This window comes from Nelumbo nucifera, chromosome 2, assembly GCF_055504915.1.
Source record: "Nelumbo nucifera cultivar China Antique chromosome 2, China Antique-T2T, whole genome shotgun sequence".
Taxonomy (NCBI): Eukaryota; Viridiplantae; Streptophyta; class Magnoliopsida; order Proteales; family Nelumbonaceae; genus Nelumbo; species Nelumbo nucifera.
The window spans coordinates 21,396,533-21,408,564 of NC_142650.1; positions in this window are offsets into that span (position 1 = coordinate 21,396,533).

A 12,032-nucleotide genomic window follows, 5' to 3' on the forward strand; every position below is an offset into this window, starting at 1 on the left:
CCTTATCCATATGAGGTTCCTCTTCTTGGTCGGGCTTATCTATCCTACAACGTGCTGACGTAGCCGAAGAGATAAAATGACCACAAAAGTTGCCACATGGCACACAAGGCCAACTCAACCATAACCCAAACAGATGCAATGCTTTTAAATTATTGTAAATGCTAGAATGTTCGAATTAGAAATGGCAATGGGGCTGGGCGGGGCAGGGCTGGGTTTTTTATACCCTGTCCCTCACCCTCGAATTCAACTACCTGCCTTGTACAATGGGAAAGTGTTCGGGACTGGAGTCTTTTTGCCCCATTTTAGTCATCAGAGTTTTTGGGTTTTCCCAAAACCCATACCAAACCGCAGGAGGGGTGGAGCCCACACGAGCAAGATCAAATTGCATATCTAATTCATATTCAATTGGGAGATTGCTGGAAAATGTCGAAAATGAACTAAGGCCCCATTTGGTTTTTTGTAATATGGGTTTGGAATTGGAAGTGAAATGAGCTATTCCGATTTTAACCAAGGTTCAAAATATCGATACATCTGATACATCGGTATAGGCGTATTGGACGAATGGATACTGTTTTCTTAGTTTTTTTTTTTTTTTCTTCTGAAACCGATTCACGGGGAGTGATTTAGGGCTCCTCCATCCCCTAAATTGGTCAGACCCCCAATACACCCACTATAGGGGCATACTGGAGGGGTCCCGGAATGATACGTATCAACTGATACTTTGAACCTTGATTCCAACTGCTTGGTTGAGCAGAATCAAAATCTTATTTTTATTTCTGTTGGAATGGTATTCCCCAATTTGAGGAATAGCCATTCCCTCCCCCTCCCATGGGAATGAAATCCCATTTTTGCCAATTCCAATTTTTATTTCCATTCTTATCTGAACCAAATAAATTATGGGAATAAACCATTCCGATTCAAATTATAAATAATTTCAATTCTAATTCCAATTGAAACCAAACTAAAAATATATCGTAACAGAATATAATTATATATTTTAAATATATGTACATCATCATCATGGGCAAAATTCTTAAACTACCCATCCCACGCCATCACAAAAAATCATCTTCAGAAGTATAAACAATAATCACCACATGGGCCTGTTTTACAATACAATATCAAAGGGTTTGAACAGTTCTAATAAAATCTTATTTCGGCCCTTCTGCACATGACAACGTAGATCAAAGGTCAAATTTTTGATATGATACGCCCGGTATCAAGTGTTTCGGAAACCCTTTTTTTTTTAATAAAAAAGTATGTATAAAAATCTACCCAAGACCAATTTTTGAAAAAAAAAACTAATATATATGGGTCCGTTTGGTTTACAATTGAAATCAGAATCAAAATCCACCGGAACCGGAATCGGAATGGCCCATATTTGATTCAGATAAGAATGAGAATGGAAATTGAAATTGAAATAAGCAGAAATAGGATTTCATTCACTAGGGAGGGGCAGTGAATAGTCATTCCCTCCAATGGGGGAATGTCATTCCAGCATGAATGGGAATAGGATTTCGATTCCATCCAACCAAATAGTTGAAATCGGAATAGTCCATTCCGATTCCAATTCCAGACCCCTATTCCCATAAACCAAATGGGCCTATATATAAGTGCATGCTTTTTAGTACCAATACGCCTATATCGCATCAATACTTTGAACCTTACATACAGAACAACCTAAAGTGAATTCGTATTCAAAATGACCATGCTCTCATATACAAGGCCATTCTGAAAACGAAACCTTAAAGCTATGTTTGGTTTGAAGGAAAAGATAGGGAAATGAAGGAAAAGGTAAGAAAACCTTTACAAATCTTGTATAGATTTTTTTGACTTTTCCTTCCTTTGCCTACCTTTTTCTGCAAACCAAAAATAGCCTAAATAAACATCAGGAAACGGTTCAATTCTCAAAACCCATATTGGAGCATAAGTGCAGAAGAGAACCCATAAAGGGTCACCCGTTGGCCATTTTTTTTTCTCATTGGAAGAGCTAAAAGCCAGTCGAGAAATCACATGACAAGAAAAGCTTAAAAAAGTCCGTTTGAAAAAGTGGGGAAAAAAATCCATTTGACTTTTTACATAGGCAGGAAGCCACTTTCAATAAATTAAAAAAAAAAAAAACTAATGACCAATCAAATACTAATTTTTGAAAAATCCGTTTAGACCAAAAAGCGCTCCCAAACACAAGGATGGCCCATCAAAGCTATGTTTTCAGTATAAACTATAACAGGAAAGAATATATTTATGGATGGATGCTGATGTTATGCGATCTGACTGCTCCTTGTTGGAGGATGATTTGGTTTCCAGTCGGACGGTAAATTAGGTAAATCTGCAAAATAAGATCAGAGAACCTGGGTGGCTAGCCCAGCGAGATCACTCCGATGCTTAAGTTAGTAAGCAGTTGCGAGCTGAAAAGCTTTGAGAATGTGGAGGGCTAGAGAGCTAGAGAGCAGAGAAATCACACGTACCACAAGCCATCGGGGTTGGAGCCTTTATATATTTGAGTCCTCGTGGATTTTGCGGATCAGTTCCGTGGTCTCCGTCACAATGGGATTCGTTTTCGCTTTAGTTGGGACATAACGCTATCAACTAATAAAGCTTATCAATTCCTCCCGAACCGGGCGGGGAGGAGATAAGGCTTGCCGTTATGCGGCGTGATCCCGCGGGGTTCGGAATCTGTTGGAGAGATTTCCGGGATCGTCACGTAGTGGTCTGGATCGGTATCCCCGGGCTGATACTTTTTAGTTCAGAACTGGACTAAATGCCGAAGTGCCTTGGGACCGAGGTGGCCTTGTCCCGAGGTGACCTAATGCCGAAGTGACCTTGTGCTGAGGTGGTTGGGTGTCCAAGCTCAATTGTTGAGAACTAGGCATGTCGGGCTGAGCTGCCATCTCTTGGTTGGGTCGTGTCCATGTATCCCCTTTTTACTAGGTCGGGCCAAATCATCCTTCATCAATTGCCCCCTTTTACGAGTCTAGGTGGATTTGGCACGAGGTCTAGGCGGTTTGCTGGGCGAATCATTTGGTCGGACCTATTCGGACTTCCAGCTCAACCAATAATAACCCAGGTCGCGTCGGGTGTACGCGCGGACGTCACGCTGTTTATGGACTCCGTGTACGTCAAAAACGTGCTCAACCGATTTCGTCCTCGGGCGTCATGCAATCAGTTTTCATGAGAGTCGTTGGATCGAGCAGGTCACAGCCGTTGATCGCCTCACGGTGAACTATAAATAGGGGGCCAAGGGACCCTCTTCCTCGCCAAAAATTCTGTGATTGAGCTCTCCCAATGTCGCGTCGGAGTCCTTCAGATCGCAACTTCCTTCTTTGTATTCCGAGGTCGTTTTCCTTTTGGTGAGTTTGTCTTTTCTTAGTTTGTTCTCCTTTCTTGTTCCTGTTTTAACATGTCTAGTGCTAGCATAGATAGGCTTCTTGCCGATTCTAGTGAGCTCGAGGGTGCCAAGGTACAGTCCTCGGCTCCCGTTGGCGAGGTCAGTTCCTCACTAGGTAGCTCTCCCCTTTGCCCCTTAGAGGAAAACTCTTTACCTGAAGTTGGGCTATCTCAGCCTGAGGAGCCCGAATCTCGGAGGAGGAACCGACCTCTAGAGAGGAGGTCCCATCTTCTTCTCGGGATCGGGATCCGGGTGACTTCGGTCCTTCTACCATGACCTCGGATAGGCTGTTGTCTTTGGTAGCTCGTTATCGTCTTCCTGATAACCTAGTTTTTAGTATTCCTTTAGGTCAGTACCCTTGGGTTCATGGTCACCATGAGCTCACAGTTTTCGAAGAGCAGCTCGTAGTCGGGCTGCGCTTCCCGCTCCACCCATTTATTATAGAAATAATCAAGTTTTTTGACATCACCATCGACCAACTACACCCGAACTCTATCTGAACTATAGTGGGTGCCATCTCCTTGTTCCATGTGTACAACCGACCTTTGTCCTTAGACGTCTTTAGTTCGATCTGCTCAATCAAAAAGAACTCTGCTTGTTTGCGCGGGGAAGTCCGACAGTGTTACTACATCTCTCCTCGGCCTGGGTTCAAAATCCTGTTCGGCAGCCCGAACAAAGGACCGACCTGGAAGAGAAGATATTTTTTTGTTCGGAACCCTGAGGGATGACCCTTCCCGACTCACTGGAGGGTGGCTATCAAAGACCTCGGGGTAAGCTTAGATGCGGAGACTAGGGCGGTCGTCAGCTCCTGGAGGGACCTCGGCCTGGAGATGAGAGATTTCTTGGCCGAGGAGAAGCTTGTGCGAGCTCGACTAAGCCCTCCAGGTAGGCCTCCACCTCAGTACTTATTTACTTTGAATTTTCTTTAGTTCGTGACTAACCTTTTCCTTTCCTCTTGCAGTAGCCATGCCGGAGGTCAATGCAGAGAACCTTCTGAAGAGCTTCAAGAGAGGGAAGAAGAGGAAGGTCTCAAAGAAGGCACTCCGGGAGGCTGGTTCTTCTCCCCCTGTTTCGTCCGAGGTCGCTGCACCAGAGCCAATCTCTGCTGAGCTTTCAAAGGAGGAGGTCCGTCCCCAGCCTCCCATTGTGGACCTGGATGAAGACCAGGACGAAGGCGCTCCACCTCACGAACCGGAGAGCACTTCTGCGTCCGAGCCCCAGCTCCCGAAGGAAAGTATAATGACTCCTCGGCTTGGGCTCCTTAAGAGTAAGGATGCCATTTTTCCTGCCAAGGTTGTGGAGTGGGCCGACATGCCTACAAGTCAGCTCAGAGATCGGGCTGCCAGCTATTTCATGGTGGTGAGTATTCTTACTTTACACTTCGTTTCCTTGTCTGTTTTTTAAGTTACTTAAGTGTACACCATCATTGAAGATTGCAAAAGCGAGTCTGGATCTTCTCCTCACACCGGTCTCATAGTATGCTCCAATCACACATCGGGAACATCTTCCGTATTTATATTTTTTATTTATGGAGAGATGTTCTCAATACATGGTGGGATTTGGTTGTGGACATATGTAAAAAAATTAAAGTATCGGTATCGAGTATCATATCAGATAATTTGAATACAAATACACTTTGGATACGCATGGATAACGATGAAAAATATGGATACCTACGTTAGGGAAACACAAAAATTTCATAATACATTAATAATACTAAATTTAAGGTCAAATAACCATAAATAATGTATAAATACATAGAAAACATATATTTTGATTGTGTATATGAAAGAAATATCTTACAATTATTATAACATGATGCGTAGATATCATACAATTTTATTGATAATATATCAATCAAAAGACCAAAATGCAAAACATATTTTCCTATTATATTTTAATTATTATATCAATTATTTACGATTTTACTATTTTTACATTTTTACATTAACAAAGAGGTCAACCAAATATTAAATTCTCTATGTAAATTAAAATATTCATTAATAATTTATAAAATGTATAATTTCAACTTAAAATATATTAAAACTATTAAAATTTCTAAGAAATATATCATATGAAAATTCATAATTTTTATTTTTAAAAATTATTATTCCATTATTACATTTTTATTCCAATAATTTTCTAATTAAAACTTTTTTTGGTATGAATGTAGATTAGTAGATTTGATAGATTCAATTGAATATTATATTCTTGAATACTTTATAAACAATTTTTTTTATTCTCTAAATAATAAATATGATTTTATGTAATGTAAAATGTGCAAATTTATATATTTTAAGTAATAAAATAATTATTCTCTTATTAATATTATAATTTTATAATTTTTTTGAGATTCAAATAATATTTTGATATAAATGTGGATTTGATATATTAATTATTTCTTTTATTTTTTAAAATACTTATTTTAAATATTACTTTTTAAATTTTTAGTTGGAGTTAACTGTAATATGTATTATTTATTTGAATTGCACTTAGGTAATAAAGAAATAAAAACTATATTTATTGTAATTTTTTTTTTCAATACGAGAGTATGCTCAATCGTGTCTCGTAGGTAGCATATCGTTCTATATCGGTCTGTATCGATATGTATTGGCCGATACAATGCGATACAGACTGATACACATCTGTATTGGCCCGATACACACAACTGGCAGTATACACCTCTAGTTATAGTGTATCCCGTGTCAGACACTAATAATATTGATACAATACGCTCCATATTGGATGTATTTTAGCTGTGAGGTCGATGCCTGAAGACCAGATCCCAAAAACATCATTCATCTCTCAACTAGGTCTCACATGTAAGAAGTCACACTAATAAACCTATACACATTCTTGCTAAGTGTGCTCCTTCATTTACTAGTAGGTTGCATTCAGTGCACCCACGAATGAGAGGCGAACGTATGTTAACCATGAATTAATGGAAGTTTTTTCTGTTATTAATAATTTGACTGGTTGAACCGACTATTATTGACTCTTCTCCGATTGAATCGCCCATAAAGGACAAAAAAATATTTAAAGGATTTCTTTCAAAGGGATTTCATTCAAACTCCCTCAGTCAATGCCGCCAGTGTGTAGATAGGGTTCAGTGCAGAAAAGTAGCAAAAACTCTGCAAAATGGTGGGAGAATGAGGAGGAACGCGTGGCCTGCATGTTAGTCCTGCTTTCTCTTTCTTCTTCTTCCTCTTCTTCCCATCTTCTTCTTTCTTCTTCTTTTGAGAACCATTACTCCTCACACCGGTAGTCATCAGCCGTCAGAACAAAGCTAATCTCCCCAATCCCTAACCCCTGTTTCAGTAGATTAAACATCCCTATTACCATATCCTTTTAAAAAACCCCTGTTTCTAGTCGACATGTCCTACCTGTTTGTCCTTTAAATCGGACCTACCACTGGAGAAGACGAAGAAGAAGAAGAAGAGAAGAAAAAGAAGAAAAGAAGAATAATGGAGAGTCAAAGAAGAAGAGGAGAAGGATACGTCACCACCACCGGAACTCTGTTGTTGTCGATTCACCACCAGAGTTCAATCGCCTCCGATGGACAAGGGTTACTCTGTTATATGGGTAGGGTTCGATGGAGAGAAAGAGACGAAAGAACTGGAAGAAGAGTCGATGAAACTGGGAAAAAGGGGCCTTTTGATTGAACATTCGACTGGTACGTGTTCACGCGAACCGGACCAGACCGCGTTAACGCGCAAACGCGCATTAACGTTAGACATATCGACGTGTCGATACGCCATTCGCGGGTGCACTTGTCCAGTGAACTTTTCAGAAATTGAATAAAAACCTCCCTTCCGTCACTGTCGAATGGAAAACTTTAGACTGATGTACCAGATTTTTTTTCAAACACCCATTCTACCCTTTTAAATTATTTTATATACAAAATTATTGAAATAACCCCATTTTAACTCAACAAAAACCTCCTTTAGCGATCATCTCGATAGTTTTACATACAAAATTACTGATATACATATATATATATATATACATATATTTGTTGAGTTAAAATAGAATTATTTGTATATAAAAATAATTTATAAAAGGGTAGAATGGGTTTTGAAAAAAACTGGCACATCAATCTAACATTTTCCGTCTTGAACGCGGTAACAAAAGAAAAGTTTTTGTTGAATTCTTTAAAAGTTTAGAAAAGTATTATGTTAAAGTGAAATTAAAGGAGAGGTTTTTGTATTTTACCCTATTATTAATGCACATTGCATTTAAAAAAAAAATTGTCCTTTGCACTTGATTACTATATTAATGCTGTTTTAATTAATAATAGCGACCCATATCCAGCCATTAATTGTACATCTCTCACTCCGATCTCCAATAAATATCTACTAGGCCCATTGGTGTAACGTTGGGCGAAAACCGTAAATCATGGCATTGGGATGTATTGCTGTAATTCCACTTTTTTTTTTTTTTTTGATAAATGCCAACCAGTTGGTTGCTAAGGTCTCTTATCGGTTGTAACAGAGACTTTGAATCAAATCCTGTCTGCATTTGGATTAGGGGGTTTTTGGGTTCAGTTAAAAAAAGACTTTACAAACAAGAACCCGGAGTCCATGAGCATCCACCCTCACAATTCTGGACAGATCAACTGGGAAAAGCAGGGGAACCAACTCTAACAGTCTGACCCTGAGCTCATGCTGTAACCCCACCTTAAATTGGAAGAATCGGCATTAAGGTGAGGACACATAATTCACTAAAGGCCATGAAATCATGGTTTTAGGCTTTTAGCCCAAGGTTAGGCCACCTGGTCGTGGCGGGATTTCGCTTCCCCAATGTCTATCATGATTCATGACTTATGTGGGGCACTATTGATGGTTAAACTGCCCTCGACACAGAATTCTATTGATTCGCTCACAGAGTGCACCCCATAGCACATCTCAATCATGTATTGGTAATATCTCCCCATAATAAATACAGAAGATATTCCCGCATATGAGATATTTGTGGGAAGTCAATTGGAAATTCCTCAAAACAACCACCAAATGCAGCTGATCCGGTCTCTTCCAAATGGGCCATTCTGGACCAACAAACTTTGCCTCACTTGTTGGGTCCTTGGCCCTTAAGGTCCAAATACAGACAACCCAGTTCAACTTCGAACTCTAAAATTGACCAAGACAAGTTCTGGCGTTTTCAGTTGTGTGAAACTGTGAAGATAAATGAATGGCTGCAATTTCATGGTGTTTTCAGTTGTACATTAAGAACATCTTTTGTACTTACTCTTGTACTTAATGTTATCATTCATGGGAAGATAAATGAATGGCTGCAATGTATGTATTGTGAAATTGTTGTGAGGCGCATTCTGTTAAGAGCAATTCTAGCACCTGCTCACAAGTCGAAAACGTTGAACCGAGGGGGGTTTAGTTTTTCCAGTACTACAGATGTTTTCTGGTTTCTGATTAACACCAAATCACTGGTTATGCACCCTAGTGACTTCCCCGGCCCAGCCCGTGTATAATCATTTGGGCCGATCCCATCTAACACCAACCAGTTACTAGTCTGTGTGCAGTGTGCTATCCAGCAAATGGCTTTGTTTGTAACATTTCTCTGATAAAATCTGGGGTTTAGGGAAGTTTAGAAAGCCCATTTAAATTTTAAAGGAGCTTCCATTAAACCAGTTTTCATGCATGAAGAAGACAGGAGGAGTCAGGACTCAGGAGCAGCACCATAAGGCTATGTTTGGTTTGAAGGAAAAGGAAGAACTTGTAATTTGCATTAAACCCAGTTTTAAAGAATCTATCCTCAGTTTTTTTTGGAATTCCAATTTTAACACTATTCTTAAATCCTTGGATCCACCCATCAAATTTCGATGTACTAGAAAGTCCGTAACCCAAATCCCCTTCAAATTAATGATATTGATTAATACAACAACCCCATCCAAGTTTAATCAAAATATCACTATTTTTTTATTAAAAAAAAACTCACTATTTTTTGAATTCAGATATAAAGTGAATCGAACGCGTATCAACGGCCTTATCGATCAATGTTTTCTGCGTTTTTATTTTGAGAAATGATTTATATTCAGACCAGATGAGTTCGATTTTGATTTATTTTTAAAACCGGTAACAAGTAAAACAATGTACATTGTAGAATGCCTCCTAAAGAGTATGACCTCATGTCATTTGTGGTGAGGCCTCGCCCTATCTTATATTAGGGCTTGAACGCTTGGTTGGACAACAATAAGCAATTGTACCATATTATCAGCCATGATTTTCAAACCATGATTTTCAAACCATCATGACCCAGGCGGTTCGACTGTTTGGCCTAAAAATTATCCATTTGGTCATGCAGGTGATCAAACTGTCAACTCAATCAATCTGAACAATGATTTTAATCACTTTTTATTTTAATTTTTTATTTTTTAAAATACGACAGACCATCTATTTGGATCAGACAGTTAAACCAGAGGCCAAAGCATTTCCTGTTCCTGATTGATTTTTAAAACATTGATTCTAGTTATTATCTGTGCTCTTTTCACAATTTTTTTTTAACAAAGATGATCAAAGAAAGCAAACCAAAGTACAAAGCACATCATAAAACTACCAAATGTAATCCAAGGTGAAATAAGACAAGAAATGGAAAACAAATGAAGACTTAGGGGATGTTTGATTCCATTGGTGTTTATTGAAAAAACGCCACTACATTAGCGCCGTATAAGAATTGGCATTTATTGCAGATGAAGCAAAATGAAATAATTACTTGATTTTACCGTTTATCAAATAAATGATAAAAAACTGAAACACTTTGATTTTTGTGCATGGGGCATTTGGAAAAATGTCAAATTCTTGTTTTCCCCAATACCCCAATGTTGCTTGAAACCAAATGCTGACGTGGCACACTTTAATGGATATTAATTTGAGGTGGAGAATAAAAAACATTTAAAGTAAAGTTCAACCAAACAACAAAAACAGGAAATATTTAAAGTAAAAAACGGTTAAAGTGAAAAAGTGCAAATAAACGCTTAATCCCACAAAACGCAGAACAAAAAGTAGGACAGCTCCAATCCTGCATCAACAAGGTTGCAGAGAGTCCTGGTCACGTTTCAGACATTCCAGTAGCATTCAGATTCAGATTACTATTAATTAACAGGACTAAATTGTAGGGGTGCCCCACAGTTAATCGAACCGTGGGCATATTTTGTAACTGAACTAGTAGTACTAATTTTTGGAAAACCAATAATCAAAACCAAATCGAAACCTATCGGTTAACCGGTTCGATTAACCATCAGTTTGATTCGTCGATTTTCCAGTTTTTTTAATTTTTATAATGTATTATAAAAATATATATAAATATATTATATTTTAAATAATAAATAATATATCATATATTATAAATATATATATATATATATAATACACAAATATATATAAAATATATAAAAATATATGTATACCAATCGGTTTGATTAATCGCTGGTTTTCTATTTTAGTTAACCGAAACTAAACTGATATCTTCGATTTTTTAAAAACACCGAACCAAAACCAAACTGACTGGTTCGATTAACCGATTTTTCAGTTTGATTTTAATCGATTTTTTTGATCAATTCAGTTTTTCAATTTTTTTGCTCACCTCTACTAAATTCCACTTCGACGCCACTACCCATTGATAATCTACCCTTTAATTACCAGGAACCAAACACCCACCTGACAATTGTCATTGTTGGATCGATCTTAGCTTAGGCACAACACCAACTGAAGACAGTCATTTATGATCACAATCTTTAATTGCTAAAACCAATCCTGGTAATTCCTAATCACTGCACAAAATAGATACAACCGTTTGAACAATTCCTACAATGATATCGAACCATTTAATCTCAACCAGATTGAGAAAGCTGTGTAATCATCTACATCTTGGGTTCTGTACCCAGACCAACTACCAAACCATGTGGCCCTCTCATATGGCTGCAAAGGCAAATCAAGTAGCGGTTCCAGGAGGGAGCTGAGTTGCAAATTTGACAGAGGTTTACTCTGACACAGTAATGGTATGTTTTCAAGGTTTTCACTTTTCACAGGAATGATCTTATTTTAGGCTCAACATTCACTGACCATATCATACATATTTCATAAGTTTCTCTGACTACTTTGAGAGTTTTGTGGGTGATTTTCTTCGCTGAATATCACAGGAATGATCTTATTATACCGGTTGTGGCAGGCTATATTGTAGGCAGACTTAAATGAGAAATTTCCACAACAAATCAAACTATCGTCCCACTCAATTAGGGCCAACTTGTGCAAGAAAAAATAATAATAATAATAAATTGAGGCCAAATTTATTTACTAACTCTACATTTCAACATCTTGTACTTCTGTTTAGGGGTGCAATTCGTGCCGGTTGGATTGGGTTGAGGGTCAACCCAGGCCCAACCCTAAGATGGCTTCGGGCTTCGGCTTGAATAGATTAGTTAGATTTGAAAGAATTTATGAATAAATGTTTATAGTTATTTTTTATTGAGCTTTATAACCCATTTTTAAAAGTATAGTGGTTTAAAGTTTAAACATATGTACCAGTTAACAAATGTATATATACATTTTCTATGCATATACATGTATATATAATTAGAAAAGGATAATTTTTTTATATAAATAAAATACATGTGTGTGTATATGTATGCAATCAG